We start from the raw sequence: 14,366 nt of genomic DNA, 5'->3' as shown, positions 1-14,366 counted from the left end.
GGAAAAACCATGGCCACACAGAGATACAGGAAAGTAGTAACAGACATGGGACACAAGTTGAAGAGCAAATAATCATCAGGTTAACCTGACAGCTACGTCTATTACTTTGCTATTAGCAACACTGACCAGTGTGAACTGTAACCCGTCACATCTTTGTTGGAAACGTTCTCACTGAAAACGAATGAACTTAATTATCTGTTTTATGGCACGATAATGTTGATTAGCGTAACCTGCAATCGAGACAAGTTTGTTTGGTTACTATGCAGATCATCCATTCGGCCAATTTAGTTACTGGTTACCTTTTCCGAAATACATCGTGTTATAAACGTGTGAATCGCAAATGACACCCTATTTCAGTTATATCTATATAAGGCAAGGTTATATTCCTGATATTGTCATCAGGTGACGGGTCTCTTGCTGGAGTGAGTGGCGATAAGTAGCTGAGGGAAGGGATGAGGGGGTTGATTGTATGCAGCGCCGGATTAATCATGCTGTTGTCTGGTAGGCAATGCAGACGGTTGGCCTGCAACATACAGATCTTTTTTTTTTTTCTGTTATTTCCAGTGAAATGTTGGCATGACTATAATGGCCTTTTTGATGGCCTGATGGGTGATGGCACTTATTTGGACGCCCAAAGCATATATTTATTCCGCTCTGGAAGCCTGGATGGCCAGTGGCAGGCTGTGGCCTGGTAGGCAGTTGCCCATTTTGCCAATATCTGGTAATCCGGCCTTGGTTGTATGGTGTGCGCGGGATCAGCACACCACGCGGCTCACTCTACTGTTGGCTGTCCTGTGCATGAAATAGACCTTGATACTTATAATACTGTCAGCAGCAATGACCTTTGGTAATGCCAGCAACCACGTCATGGCCTCGGCTTAAGCATCAGACAAGCTGTCATCAAGTTCTTGATGCCCAACGTTATCCGATATCATGTATTAAGACATCAATAACCAAGATAATATTGATCATGTGTTTTACTTTTCAGCAACACTTTGTTATTATCACACATGGGGTATTAGTAGCAACTAATGGTAATGACCTATAATACTGTAGAGTTTGTAATGTAACAGTGATTACGTCGAGTAAGGGAAGGGGCACACCTCTGACCACTACAAACATCTACTTACAGCTTCCGACTGTTTAATATTACACACTGACTGGATACACACATCAAAATGATAAATTGTGCGATTAAAGACCTCACTATCATACGAATATACTACTATATCACCCTGCGTTCCAGATCGTGGTGTATAAATAACTATACTATGGATTAAAGCACTGTGTAATGTGTTCTTATTCGTTATCATAACAAAACCATTACTTCCCAAGACAAATGGATGATGGAAGAGTGGTTGAGACAATACGAGTCTTGCACTTGGATGTGGGGAGGGTGGAGGGTAGACGAATGAATGGGAACGAGGGAGGGGGGGTGGAACTGGGGGTGCGGTGGTGCCACATATACCAACCTGCTCGTCAAGCTGGTTGCTCGATTTTTGCTGGAGACTGTACAAGGTTGCTGAAGGAGTGTGTTATTGTAAATATGCTGGAATATATTCTAGATTAGTAGTACAACCCTGCGTTGGTAAAATTTATAATTTTAAGGACATAAGTTACATAGAATTTAGTCTGCATGACCAGTGAACTAAATGGCAAATTTCAATAATGCACCTTGAAAAGGAGAACAAACTTGGTCTGTCTGGGTTGGCTTTCCCTCTTCCCCAAATTAGAGCCTCAGGTATAACTAAATATGAAATGCAAAGCCTGTTTCTGGCCCAGATCTATACTCAAGAAAACTTGCAGATCTACCTTTCATCAGCAGCAGCCAGACAGAAATTTGAATGCTAATAGAAACCGCATTGAAAAATAGAGTGAAAACTAGAAAAGAACCGCAAATTCAAGGAATCAAGGAGAGTCATTGGATGTCTATGTGAGAGAAGACTTTTGTACAAATTGCTATCAAAATCGAAATAAATGATTCCCTTGTAACCCTTCACTCTTCCACCAACTTTGTTATCAGTTAGATCAAAAGTATTTGACTTTGACTCTGCCCAATGGTCTTAATCTTTGACCATTCACTGTGCCCTTGACTTTTTACTGTCCTCAGAATCGAATATACCTATCCTTGTGTCAACATGAACCTTTCTACAAAGTTTAGTCTTCAGTGGTTAGATGTTGTTCAATTTGCCCCCTGTAATGTGGCATTGACCTTTGGCCTATTGTTCTCAAAACCAATAAATTAACCTCTTCGGCAGTCCTCAGACTCAACATGCAAGTTTGATCCAGATTAACTGAAAACTGTCTTTGCTATTTTGTGCACGCACAAACACACGCATCGAACATTGGTCATGCTCTGATACCTTGACCATAAACTAATTGATTTTAGATCTGAATACCTCCAGTCTTTCCTGGTCCTTGACATTTCCAACAAGTTAGGTTCAAATGTAATCACAACTGTTTGAGTTGACTCTGCCTTTTATCCATGGCATTTGAATTTTTCATATGACCTTGATCTTTGATTCATTGTTCTCAAAATCAAATCCTCTCATTCTTCCCGTGCAGCCAATCCTTAAGCAAAGTTTCGTCTAAACTGGGTAAAATAATTTAAATCGACTGTACCCTGTTACCTAGGTCATTCACCCAAAGTTCTCGTAAATAATTTACTAATCCATTACAGGTTCACAGCCATGTTACCAAGTTTTGTTAAAATTGGATCAAAACTGCTTGACTTATAATATTAACACACACACACACACACACACACACACACACACACACACACCCTATGTCCTTGACCTTTGACTGATCGTTCTGAATACTAAAACACTTCATTCTTGGCTTACCCTTAGCCATTCCCTAAAGTTTATTCAGAACTGGGTACATAGTTAACGTTGCTGGATCAATATTTGACCCAACCCTATGACCTTGACCTAATGTTTTCATAAACAATTGGATTCCTCACTGGCTTACCCTCAGCATTTCCATCATGTTTGGCTGAAGTGGGAGAAAACTACATGAAATATTCTGCATAAACAAACAAAGAAACACAAACACACAGAAAGACACAGGCCGCACAACACATAACACCCTCTGGCACTCTGCAAGCAAAAACATTAATGCGTAGGAGCCAGTGAAAGCTAAGAACAGTACAGGAGAACCCCGCTGGAGAGAACAGTTTGTGAGTCGTGGCAAAATGGCTACAAACAAGAGGTGCAAAGTCGCTCTCATAACCACGTCATTACTGTACCACAATAATGATAAGGGAGACTTTGAAAGAAGGAAAGACGGGAAGAAACGATAAATAAAAGGAGAGAGAGAGAGAGAGAGAGAGAGAGAGAGAGAGAGAGAGAGAGAGAGAGAGTAATTATGATACGGGAGGAGAGAGAAGGAGTCATCGAGAGAGAGAGATAAAAAAATTAAAGAAGAACAAAAACCGTGTCTACTAATATTTTGCATAACAGAGTGTCAGAATAATAGGAAATAGTTCAATAAACAAGTATATAGGAAAGATATAGGAGATGAAAGGGAGTAAATGATGTGTAAGAATACAGGTAATGAGGAAAGAGGAAATGCAAATGAAAGAAAAACGAAAAATTTAGAATGTGAGAGATTCCATAAAAAGTAGATATGTTTTATGAAACAATACGAAGGATTTGGATGTGAAGGGAATAGCGAAGTAGATCAGATGAAAGCAGAGATGGAAGCAAGAAAGAAGGCAATGCTGGAGCAGAAAAATGAGAACGGAACGAAAGAAATGGGAGAGTTGATGAAGAGAAGCACAGAGCAGGAAGAAGGGAAAATGAAGGATAATATGTTATTAAAACCAGGTGGAGAGAAAGGAAGGAAAACTTATGAAGTAAAAAAAAAAAAAGAGAAAGAATGTTTGACAATAAAGGCAGGAGTGCCAGAACGGAAGAATGAGGATAACAAGAAGGTTGCTTAAAAGAGATGGATAACTAAAGAATGTAATGACAGAGGAAAAGAGGAATTTGGAGACGTTTGAAAAAGATAAGCAAGGAAGAGAAATGGGAAATGACGAACAAAAGGATATAGGCGGAAAGAGAGAGAAGCCGATTCAAATAAGAAACTATGGCAATTGAAGATGAGCTTCGATTGAGAGACTCTGAAACTTACTGTATTCCAGCGGTGCTAAGGAAAGACGAAGAAGAGACAGAAAGGTGAAAGCGGTTCACAGATTACATGAGATAATGTGTCTGGAGGGATGGTGTACGATTGTTCAGGCAGAGTGATAGACTGATAGAAGAAGAGACGAGAGGCAAGAGCGTGGGAGGGAATATCGAGGGGGAGAGAGACAGGAGAGGACGGGGTTACTAAGTCTGGTCTTCCTTATGGTGAATAAAACATGAGGTGGTGATGAAACGACGTTTGTTTATGGTGCAGTTATGTTCTCTGTTTATGGCTGGGGCTGGGCGGAGTATTCTCCCTGGCTTTGCGGGTATTCTAGCTCCTTCTCCGAGGTGAGGTATTATATGTAATGCAACTTACATTGTTACTGTATATTGAGTATATTTTGTAATCATGTTATTAATTTCATAATTACAGTCAACCAACTTTAGCATAAAGACTGATTTTCTTTGCCTTAGAAACAGCAAGTAATTTAAATTACTTGATTTCTGATTATGTTTTACCGATTCTCTCTCTCTCTCTCTCTCTCTCTCTCTCTCTCTCTCTCTCTCACACACACACACACACACACACACACACACACACACACACACACACACACACACACACACACACACACACACACACACACACACACATACACACTGTAACTGCCTTCATACAGTTCCTCCCGTCTTTCATTGTTTCTTGCCTTTATACATACGATATATTGGAAATGTCATTTAGGACCAGAAAAGATCCCGCATGTCGATTTACTGGTGAAAAAAAAAAAATAGCCATAATAAGATTGTGGAGAGAGAGAGAGAGAGAGAGAGAGAGAGAGAGAGAGAGAGAGAGAGAGAGAGAGCGAGAGAGAGAGATGTGATGAAAGGGAGTTAATAACATCCCTCCCTTCCTCTCACTGCCTTCCCGCTGTCCCTCCTTCCTTTCATGTCTCTCTGCCTCCGTCCCCATCAGCCTTGGCGCCTCTATCTCTCATTTCCTCCCAGATCACCTCTCTTCATGCCTCCTTCCACCACCACCCTCGTCCTGTCAACCTCCCTGCTCTCTTTTTCTTCCTTCCTTTGCCTCCATGCTCCTCTCCTACTCTCACTTTTGACTCCCTTCCTGTCCCTCTATCCCACTGTGATGTAGCTTGTTAAAAAGGCCTCCGTCTACTGTTTATCAACGCTATCGGGTTCACCTCATCATAAGTAGGCTTATTACCTTCACACTCTTCCCGACCTCTATTCCTGTGGGCCTGATATCTCCCCCTCCTCACTCCCCTCCTCTTTCTTTCCCTCCCACCCTCCTCCTCCTTCACACCCATCTCCTTAGACTATCAATTACATTTCACAGCTGTTAATGACCGGGAGGGAGGGAGGGAGAGGAGGAGAAGGAATAGAGTGGCGAAAGATAGTGAAAAATGAGAGATTGAGGGTAAGGGAAAAGGTCAAAGCAGATGGGTGAGAGTGGATAGAAAGACGGAGGAAGGAAAGAGTGTGTAGGGAAGGTGGACGGGAGAAAATAGGGAGAAGGAGGAGTGGGACAAAAGGAAGGAAGGAGAGTTAAAAAAAAAAAAAAAAGACAAAGAGACAGAGTTGAGAGAAGAAATGCCGATGAAGGATTGATGAATGGAGGAAAGGATGGAGGAGGGGAAAAAAAAAAAAAACTGATTGAGGGTACAAAGGTTTTGCGGCTGAAGGTAATAAGCCTACTTCTAATGAGGTGAACCTGATAGCGTTGATAAACAGTAGATGGAGGCCTTTTTAACAAGCTACATCACAGTGGGACAGAGGGACAGGGTGGTGAGAAACTGTTTTCCCTGACAGTTTAATAACCACAAAGTAAAATAACAAGGATCACTCAGAGAGAGCAACACCCGTACCCACCATCCCATCTAAGAACTGAATTTTTATTTTGCCCTGTGACCTTAACTTTTGACAAATTACTCTCAAAATCAACATATTCATGCCTAACCCTTACATTCCACCAGCTTTCCTTTAAACAAGACCATAACCGCTTGAGTTAACTTCGCCTAATAACCATGAATTCTGACCTTTCCTTGCGACATTAACCATAAACGATGGTCCTTATAATCGAATATCTTTTTCCTTATTTTACCCGACCCCCCCCACCCACCCACAAACTGATGCACAGTTTCTAATCAAGACTAAAGATACCTGCCTTTCAGGGCAGAGTCAGGATGAAAGAAATAGATGTGGACAGAGAGAAATAAGAGACAGGGAGAGAGGGGAGGGCTGAAGAAGAGAGAATGGGGAAGGGACAGAAGATGAAGAAGATACTAAAGAAAGAGCACACACACACACACACACACACACACACACACACACACACACACACACACACACACACACACACACACACACACATCGCTCAAAAGATAACAGCCGCCCTTGCATCGCGAGTGCGGGCATTTAAATGGGGATTTCAAAAAAAAAAAAAAAATGGCAGAGTCGGAGACAGGGAGGAGGAAGCTTGAAACGGAGAGACAGAGTGAGAGTTGAAGGTAAGAAAGCTGAAAAAAAAAAACAGGAAGAGAGGACAAAAAAGTAGAAAGAGGACGGAAAATTGAAGGAAGCTAGAAAGAGAAATGAGAAGAAGAGAGTCGGAAGAGGAGAAAGGAGGAAAAAAGATAAGTAACAGAGAAAGGAGAGAAAAGAGGAAAGAAATCTGTAAAGGAAGATGGAAAGAAGAGAGAGGAAAGAAGAAGGAAGAAACGGAGAGAGAGAGAGAGAGAGAGAGAGAGAGAGAGAGAGAGAGAGAGAGAGAGAGAGAGAGAGAGAGAGATGTAATATAGTGCATCCATTCTCTGACAGTCCAAAGTCCTCCTAACAACCCATTATCACCGTAATGAACGTCACACCTAGAAAACGACGTGGGAGAAGAAAGGGTAGTGAGGAGATGAGGGAGGGAGAAGAGGGGGGGGGGAGTAGTGTAGGGAAGAGAGAGAAGGAGAGGATACAGAAAGGATGGACCGGGAGGGAAGAGAAATGTAGAAAAAAAATTAACTACTACTCCTAAAGGGAAGAAATGGACTGAATGCGAGTGAGGGTGAGTTAAACATGTACACTGTGAAAAAGAGATAACTCTAAACATAGAGGGAGGAAGAGAAAGAGTTGTGAAAGGAATGCCATGGAGAGAGAGAGAGAGAGAGAGAGAGAGAGAGAGAGAGAGAGAGAGAGAGAGAGATTTAAGGAACATGAGAGGTGATGAAATTCGAAGTGCTCTGTACAAAGTCTTGCCTGTCCAAACTCATTCAGTGTATGTCGTAGCTTTATTCATTTCTGGGTACCTCTGGATGAATTTATTACGGTCGAGGAAAGCCTAAATGAATACATGGACAAGATACAACCTCCATAGCTTCTTTACGCCAAATTTTCTGCTTTAATTTTGCCACTGCCATGTTATTTTCATCAGGTAATAAAAGAATCTGTGATAGTGATGGGGCAAACAGAACCACAATATGCAAAAATGGCCCGTATTTTCGGTGGTAGAGAGGACTTTATAATACCTCTGATTAGCGCTGTTCTATTTAAACCTACCTCTACTTAGCAGTGTACATTTTGATATACACCTTATCATATCTATGACTGACATTCATAGTGTGTTTTCTCATATTACAGACACACACACACATACACACACACACACACACACACATATATATATATATATATATATATATATATATATATATATATATATATATATATGTATATATATATATAAACAAGCTGGTAGGCAACAATGGCCAACTCTAAGCGGACCAGGCTTTGTCAGCTTCCGAAAGTGAGATTCGACACTGAAAATCATTTCTACATGGAGGTACTCCAGAGCAACGTTCCACCCAAGAATCATGGCCCTGGTCAAATAATTTTGGATGCCTTAGCATTTCGTGCGAGCAAGGTAGTAATTTAAGCACTATTCATATTTTCTGGGAGTAGGCAACACAAGGTAACTTAATCTGACTGCGTAAAAACTGAGAAAAACAAAGTGAAAAGGGAACTGAACAAATAGTTAAGTGATAAAAAACAATAAAAAAGAAACACTAACTCCAAAATTGGAACATAGGTCCGAAAGTAAATTTTAGCAAGGCCAAAATAAACACAATGAAAAAAAAGCAAATATAATACAAGCTTACAAGGAAATTTACAATGAGATAATAAAACACAAAAGAATGAGAAAAACAAGCAACCTGATAATACCCTGAATAATCACACTGAAGTCTGGGAACAAACTTGCCGGATAAAAGAAACAAAATCATACAAAAAGAGATAAATAAACTTCACTCAACTGCCACAAATAATAAAAATACAATAACAATTATACAGTAATCACCGCACTATCCAGATCACCACTTTCCGGGCACCCCACTTACCGGACACTTTGGTCCCGGGATTCAATATTCCCAAAATTGCCCAGAAAATCACAAAAAAAATCGAAAAAAATACGACTTTTTCCCCCGCGTAATTTGAACTCGGCGTGCGCGGCGCGGACCAGCTGTGTTTTGGTGCGTAGTTCCACCGCCATCCACCAGAGCTCCCCTGCATCCTCCCCACTTACCACCCGTCTCTTGCAGTGAGTGCACGCTCGTCACCATGGCCGCCCACGTGCTCGCTTTTGTGGCGGTGCCCTACTTGCTGCAGGCTCTGCTGCTGCTCTCTTGCCTCTTGTTAGTGTGTGTGATGATGGCCCCGCCGCCTGAGAAGAGGAAGAGAGTGGTTTTGACTCTGGAGAAGAAGAGGGGGATATTGGACAAGGTGGATGCGGGATGGTCAACCTCACGCATCCTCTGTGAATTCAACCTGGCCCAATCTACTTTGTTTGATATCAAGAGATCCCGTGACAAACTCATGCAGTACACGGTTGACTTCTTGTCGAGGAACAAACGCAACATGGAGAGGAAGATGATGTTTACTCGCAGGTATGCTGAAGTCGACCGCTCCACATTGATTTGGTATCGACAACAACGTGCTGCTGGTGTACTGGTGCGTGGTACGGAGCTGAAGGCTGCTGCTGAGAAGTTCGCAAGGCTTCACAATGTCCTAGACTTCAAGGCATCTGAGGGTTGGCTCTTCACATTCAGGTTATGACATGGCCTTATCAACTGTAAGTCTCATGGCAAAGCTTTGGACACCAACGAGGATGGAGTAGAGGAGTTTCAGCACAAGATGAAGGTCTTGATCGACAGGAAGGGCCTCACTCTCGGTCAAGTCTACAACACTGACGAAACTGGTTATTCTATCACTCTTTACCAACGAACACTCTAGCCGAGGAGACGGGGAAGCGTGTACCTGGCTGCAAGCTCTCCAAGCAACAGTTATCTGCTTTGTGTTGTGCCATTACTAATGGTATGCACCGGCTTAAGCCTGTTATTGTTGGCCGTGTAAAGCAGCCTTGGTGTCTTTGTGGGGTGATGGATGTCCTTCCTGTCGTTTGGTACCATTCTTTGAAGGCATGGTTCACTGCCCAGATCTTCAAAGACTGGTTCCACCGCCATCTCGTCAAGAAGGTCATCAATTACCAGACAGAGAAACTGGGAATCCCGCATGACCAGGTAAAGGCCCTCCATCTCCTCGATAATGCACCTGCCCACCCATGCGACAAAGACTTGGTGGCTGAGAATGGCCACATTAGGTGCATGTTTATGCCACCTAATACGACTGCTCTCGTCCAACCAATGGACCAAGGAGTGATCGTGGCAATGAAGAGGCTGTACCGAAGGAAGTTCCTGGACGAGGTGATGGTTGTTCTCGAGGACGAGGACGAGCGCAGGGAGGAACAGGACACATGAGGCCAGCGGACTGTGGAAAACCTTCGCCGCTACAACATCAAGTCTGCAATCTACAACTGGGCCAGTGCATGGAAGGAAGTCCCTGTCAAGACTCTAGAAATGGTTGGTCTTATCTGCTTCTCGGAACGGATGTGGAGCATGATTTCCTAGGTTTTGACGTGGTTGACTTCCATGCACGTCTACTTGCGCATGGCGACGATGTTCATGTGGACGAAGTGCGTGAGTGGTTGGATAATGACAAGGGCAGTCCTGGGTATCAGACCATGTCTGATATCGAGATCGCATCTTCAGTTGCAGGTGTCAGTACCCAGCTTGAACATTCCAATGAGCACGGCGACGATGATGTGGACTCCTCTCAGCGTGACAATACTCCAGCCATCCCCAAGCTGAGTGCACTCCAGGAACATGCACAGTTCATTCTCTACTACCTGGAACACCCGTACTGCGATAGGGAGATGGGGTCCTTGGGACTTGTGGAGGAAGTGCACGGTTTCAGGCAGCGCATCATTAATCGCCAAAATCGTCGTTCCTTGGGTCAATCAACCATTGACAGCTTTTTCAGACCCATGACCCCCGCTGTGCCCAGCCCTGGCTCCACACCATTGCCTCCCCAAGGCAGGCCCTCATCCTCTGAGCCACAACCCAGCACATCAGGCACGATGGAGTTGCCACGGGATGTGAGTTTGCACCTCTCTTCAGAGTCGTCTGCAGGGGGTAGTCCATCACCACGTCCTAGCGACGCACCTCTAGGCCACCTGCATTAGCTACTCTCAGACTCTGACAGTGAATAAACAGTAAGAACTTGCCACTAAACCACACGGGAATTTACAGTGTTGTGCAGTGAAAAAAAACAGTGTGTAGTGTTAAGAAATTATAATTCTGATTGCAAAGACTTAAGTGCAGAGTGCAATACTGATTTTATTGACGTTCAATGGAGCACAAATTAGACTGGAGTGCGTAGTGTTAAGAAAATGGATTTATGAGTGCAAAGACTTAAGTGTAGAGTGCAACACTTAATTCATTAAGGTACAATGGAGCGCAAGTAAGACTAGAGTGCGCAGTGTTAAGAGAATGGAATTCTGAGTGCAAATGACTAAGTTCAGTGTAAGACTTCATGTATAGTGTACTGCAGGTGCTTCAGGTACTCCTTTTTACTGTTAGCATCTGAGAGGAGGCGGGTTATTCATCAAGATGGCCAGGGACTTGTTGCAAGTACCCAGAATGTTTCATATTGTACTGTATTTTCCATTCTTACCTCTAAAACCTCATTTCACTCTTTTATGTCCCTTATTGGTGTGAATAAGGTCCTAGGTGCTATGCATGTGCAGTAGGGAGGTGTTTTTCTGAGTTAGGCTAGGTTAGGGTTCATAAGTACCAGTCCAGGAGCCAGGGACTTGTAAGTACCCAGAATGTTTAATATTGTATATACTCACCTCTAAAACCTCATTCTCTGGTTCTTTTGCATTTATTTGAGTCTTTTATGTCCCTACTATCCACTTCAGAGGCGGAGTTGCGCTGTTTTTCGCAAATATCTCCTAAGCGAATCGTTGGATCAGTATGATATTTCAACACAGTACTTTTGACATCCGGGCCTAATTTATGACCCTTTAACCATACTGCTACATATGTTACATTAGGAGTTTACTGAAGGATATTAAGCCTAATCCAGTCATCAAATCTAAGGTGTTATACAAAATCGGACGAGTGCGACTGTGCGGGGTAGCTCCTCCACTAACACCCTGAACAACCCTCTGACCATTCCTTCCCTACCCCCCAATATCGCGTTCACCCCCTCCCCGTTTCCCTCTTCACTCCCAGTCACACCATCCCTCTCCCATCATTGCACTTCCGTTTTCTTTTTTCATTCTAATTGCATGCATAATATTTGAATATGACAGTATGTATATACTTATCATACATTAGTAATATTATTTAACACAGTTACCTACTGTTGTGTGTGGCCATGAAAACTAGAGTGGGTCAAACGACCATAAAATCATTGGCTAATTACGTTGTTATGGCCGTATCATTACCGATGTATCTACGGTTACCAAAAATATGAAGTCAGTTTTGTTTTTGGCCAACCAAATAAAATCGTTCATGGTTGCTTTATTAGTTCATCTTTTATTTCTAATAAGCAATTTATGCTTTCATTGAATATCCTCAGTCTCCCGTATCACTTCCCCCCTCTCTGAGGTACCCCCTCTTCCCCTTCCCGAGGTTTTGACATCAGCAGGTACAGGGGATAGATCATTGACTGTCGAGGCACGCCCACTAACAACAGTATCTACAATGTCTTCCCATTGCCCCCGTGGATGCAGGGCAGCTTTTATCATTCGTCTTGTCACTTTGTTCAAGAGGGAAAGCACCCGTGGTCGAACTTACATAAGTTTGAATAGGTGAGTACATAGTTTTGTCCATGTTTATAGTATATGTGCTGTGTTTCTTTGAATACGGCTGGCATAATAACCACCCACTTCACTTTATTTTGTTCGAGCATTTACTAGACAATGGTATAAAAAGTAAAAATTACACCAAAAAAATTTAATCGGTACTGTTGCTATATAAGTGTATATAATGTTGGCAGAATCACTGAAAAAAAAATCATAATGATCTCATGGATAACAATTATACCAATAATCTTGGAGTCAATTATTTATAGGGGAGAACGAGGTCTCTGGCTGTGAAAGCAAAGTAAGATGCTGCTGGTTCATAAGGCTCTGGGTAAAGATTGAGCCACAACACCCTTTTCCTTCGAGTCTTTTATGTCTATAATAACCTACCATATTTTGCATTATGCGAGTATTGATGTCATAGACTTTCCTGTGTAAGTGAACTTGCTATCTACAGTATATCAATTATTTTTCTGTTTTATGTTATGTGTACACGTTTCTTAACATATATAACAGTAAGGCAGACTGTATTATGTCGCAATGTCATATTAAAGATGAAATGCAAAATATAACAACACTGATCTTTATGCACACAGGTCTTACGAGCGAGTTGCGAACATCATGGGCACGAGTGTGTCATCATTGAGGAGCATTGTCAGCAAAGCCGCCACATCCTCCCCTTCCACACCAGCACCACCGTCCACAACCTACACGGGATGGTTCGACAACTTTACTGTCGGTGCAATACGCCGCCACATCCACAGAAAGTTTTCAGAAAGACAACATTTCACACTCAGTGTCATATCAGCTGATCTGAAAACAGCTGGTATTATCCCCAAGGATACCTCTGAAACAACAGTTTGACGGATCATGCACACCATGGGATTCCGATACAGAGTGTCACAACGCAAGATGTATGTGAGGAGGGAATCGCTGGAGGTGGTGTGTCGTCGGATAACCGCTCTCCGGGCTCTACAACGCCACCGGAAGGAGGGAAGAACGGTGGTGTATGTGGATGAGACATGGTTTACCACCAGGATGGGTCACAGTAGGGAGTGGGTGGATACCACTCAGGCTCCCATCAGCACCACCTACAGTCGTCAGGTACCACCTGGTGAAGGGGAGCGATTTGTGGTGGTCGCAGCTGGCACGGACGAAGGTTTTGTTGACGGTTCCTACCTGTGCTACCCAGCCAAAAGTAACCAGGGTGACTATCATGGGGAAATGAACGGAGAACTGTTCCAGCGATGGCTAACAACGCAGCTCCTTCCGTCACTGCCAAACCCATCGGTGCTTGTACTGGATAATGCACCTTACCACAGTCAGCTAACAGAGGAGAGTCGATGCCCTACCACAGCCACCAGGAAGGCGGACCTCATCAGATGGCTGGAGCAGCACAAAATTTCCATCCCACCTGCTGCCACTCGCCCTGAGCTGCTGCTCCTTTGCCAGCAGAACCGCCCACAACCCCAGTATAAAATCGACAACACCATCCGTATGTGGGGCCACGAGGTCATACGGTTGCCACCTGGCCACCCAGAACTCAACGCCATCGAGCAAGTATGAGGCTGTATGAAGCGCCATGTGCGCTCCACACTACAACGGTTTACCCGGACGGACCTACAGGATAGATTGGAGGAAGCCAGGCATATGGTACACAAGGACGTGTGGACGGGGGCTGTTCAACACTCCCGCAGATTTGAAGAAGAATACTGGAAGACTGACAACATACACGAGGGAGTGGAACCCATTATTATCAACATCGCCATTGATGATGAAGATGATGACGTCTTCTTTGAAAGTGATGTTGAATAAATTTTGTTATATTGTTTACATAGTTTTATTCCTACAATATGATACATTGCTCCAACTTAATAAATGTAATGGAATGTATGTAATAGTATTTACAATAAAATGACGATGTATGTATGTATATATTAATGAATATTACGCATCATATACAATAGAGCATTGGAGTTTATAATTTTGTAATAATATAAATAGAGACAGGTAAAACAATATATATC

General features: G+C 42.9%; 1 pseudogene; it reads left to right on the top strand.

Annotated features, from left to right (window-relative positions):
• Positions 1–12,238: 12,238 nt before the first annotated feature.
• LOC145395154 (uncharacterized) lies at positions 12,239–14,154 on the top strand (annotated as a pseudogene).
• The last annotated feature ends 212 nt before the right edge of the window (positions 14,155–14,366 follow it).

Source organism: Coenobita brevimanus, chromosome 4, assembly GCF_032717465.1.
Source record: "Coenobita brevimanus isolate Jiangsu-jjx chromosome 4, ASM3271746v2, whole genome shotgun sequence".
In the NCBI taxonomy this organism is placed as follows: Eukaryota; Metazoa; Arthropoda; class Malacostraca; order Decapoda; family Coenobitidae; genus Coenobita; species Coenobita brevimanus.
This window is presented reverse-complemented; position numbering and strand designations above follow the sequence as displayed.